General features: G+C 46.5%; 1 pseudogene; it reads left to right on the forward strand.

Annotated features, from left to right (window-relative positions):
* The first annotated feature begins 2,024 nt into the window (after positions 1-2,024).
* LOC124551559 lies at positions 2,025-2,142 on the forward strand (annotated as a pseudogene).
* The last annotated feature ends 531 nt before the right edge of the window (positions 2,143-2,673 follow it).

Raw genomic sequence — 2,673 nt, forward strand, 5'->3', positions numbered from 1 at the left:
TTCAGAAGAGATCTCCACCCTCTCGCACTCTTACGGATTTATTGACAACCCTGCAGGATTCAAGGCGGCAGTTCCCTGCAGAACGACTTCAGACTTTAGTCGAGTCCATGCCAAGTCGTGTTGCGACCATTTCTGTGTGCTCGCGGGGGCCCTACACTATATTAGGCAGATGTACCACTTTCTCTGGCTCTTCAGTACATAATGATGTATTGCATGGCCACACCGAGATCAACATCTCTGAACATGGTGCCCTTACTGGACAACGTTGTTGTGTCACATTACTCCTTCACCATGTGCGTCTTTTCAGGGGTGCATTCAGCCATCAGTTTATTTATAATGATGACAGCGCAGATGGAGTAGCTCTTGGTATGAGAAGACGCGAATGGGCTGGACTGCCCGTTCCCAGGTATCGAGCACTTGTGGGGCGCACTGGGGAGACGTACTCCAAGCAGGTCCACGTGGCCCAACGACTATGCAGCGCTGCTGGAGAAATGGAAAACTCTGTCATAAAAACCCCTTACCAACCTTGTGGTACTCGCGGGTACACCTTGCAGCGTATAGGTTGCCGTCCACGGTGACCACACGCCCTGTTAAGAACTATGCCCCCCCCCCCACTTTCCTTTTGTAATGTACAAGGAACCATCTCAAATCGCGGTGACTGCAGTCTTTGAACAAAAGTGTCATTTATGTTTCTCTCCTTGCATACTTCTTTCAAGTAAGGTCTGCATCACTGAGTAGCAATTCTTTCTATGCGTGGACCACCCTTCATCGGGCTACGTTACTTGGCAGTAAAACATCAAGCGAATGTTACCTAACGGCCTTAAGTACTGCTCAGCGGTGTAGATACGTACTTTGATGCGGCGTATCTGTCGTCAGCATTTTGACGCGAATTATACGGCCACATAAATAGCTGGTGGTGGTGATGGGGACAAGGAGGACGGGCTGAACAATGCGGAATTCAATAACCACGAGCACGTATAAAACGACAATTAATACCGCATTATGAATGAAGCCACGTCTGTCAAAGATTTTGTTATTGGCAACGCAACGACGCCGCGATATTAATTTCTGCGTGAAACAAAACCAGAGATCAAGAAAACAGTAAATTCCAGTTGCCTGTATTAAAAATTTATTATAATGCTAACCTAAAAAAAGGGTAAGGAATTCAGCTGTCAGTCGCAGATCCATTCTGTAGTTTTATTCTGCAATGAAAACAGATTGAATTTGCGAGTCCAGCTATTGAACGGCTTCAGTGCATTTATACCGAATCATAAGGACTCATCAAACATTCACTCACACATGTTATTATACGACTTTAGAAGGTTCATTGTCAGATTCTAACTTGAAGTCGAATAATACGAGGGTTGGAACTTTAATAGTGGCAACTATTTGTTTACAGCTTTTACAAAATAGATACGTGTTTCAAAGTTTGACTGACCATCAGAGTAGTCACCAGCATTGTGTATAACCCATTGGCAGCGATGTGGAAGTTGTAGGATACTCTTAGCAGTGCCAGGTGTGTTGACAGTTCGATCGGCGCCGTCTATTGCCCGACGATTTTGTAGCAGTTCTGAAGCGAATGCCGTGAAGTGTTTCCTTCAGTTTAGAAATCGAGTTGAACTCACGAGGGCTTCAGTCAGGGGATTGCAGTAGGTGGTATAGCACTTAGCAGCCCCATCGGTCGAACAAATCAGTAACAGCTTGCACTGCACATGCTTGAGCATTGTCCTGCAAAATGATGATCAGGTCCTGCAGAAAGTGTCATCGCTTCTGTCTCTAAGCTGGTCGTAGGTTGTGTTCTAAAAATGAACAGCATAGCTTCAGAACCGCAATAGATCGCGCTGCTCGAACTTTCAACACAACTGGCACTGCTAAGAGTATTCTACGTCGCTGGCAGCATATTATACACAATGCTGGTGACAACTTTGAAGGTCAGTAAAACTTTAAAACACGTATCTATTTTGTACGATATTGCTGTGACCATTGCAACTTCCTAATAAGTAATGATATCAGAAAGACGTAATGGCAACGGCCTTGCCGCAGTGGATACACCGATTCCCGTCAAATCACCGAAGTTAAGCGCTGTCGGACGTGAGCGGCACTTGGATGGGTGACCACCCAGGCCGCCATGCGCTGTTGCCATTTTTCGGGTTGCACTCAGCCCCGTGATGCCAACTGAGGAGCTACCCGATCGAATAGTAGCGGTTCCGGTAAAAGAAAACCATCATAACGACTGGGAGAGCGGTGTGCTGACCACACACCCCTCCTATCTGCGTACTCAACTGAGGATGACACGGCGGTCGGATGGTCCCGATGGGCCACTTGTGGCCTGAAGACGGAGTGCATTGCATTAAAGTTCCAACCCTCGTAAATAACATGTGTGGTCAGAAGCTAGAACCAGTCTATACACGGTGTTCCAGAAATGTTACTATAAGCTTCGAGTGGTTGAGGAGTAAGTGTTGAAGAACAATTCAAGGACAAGAACCCGTGTCCAGGAACTTCATCCGAGGACGCAACAGAGCGTTGAAGTTATTGTACGCTGATGCACCACAGACGGAACATCTTGCAATGTTGTTTGTTATTCAGTGATCGCGTCTGACTGCCACGATAGCCATTGAAGAAAATGGAATTAGTTGGTGCACAGACAGGCCTTGTCTCCTACGAATGCGATGC

This window comes from Schistocerca americana, chromosome 9, assembly GCF_021461395.2.
Source record: "Schistocerca americana isolate TAMUIC-IGC-003095 chromosome 9, iqSchAmer2.1, whole genome shotgun sequence".
Taxonomy (NCBI): domain Eukaryota; kingdom Metazoa; phylum Arthropoda; class Insecta; order Orthoptera; family Acrididae; genus Schistocerca; species Schistocerca americana.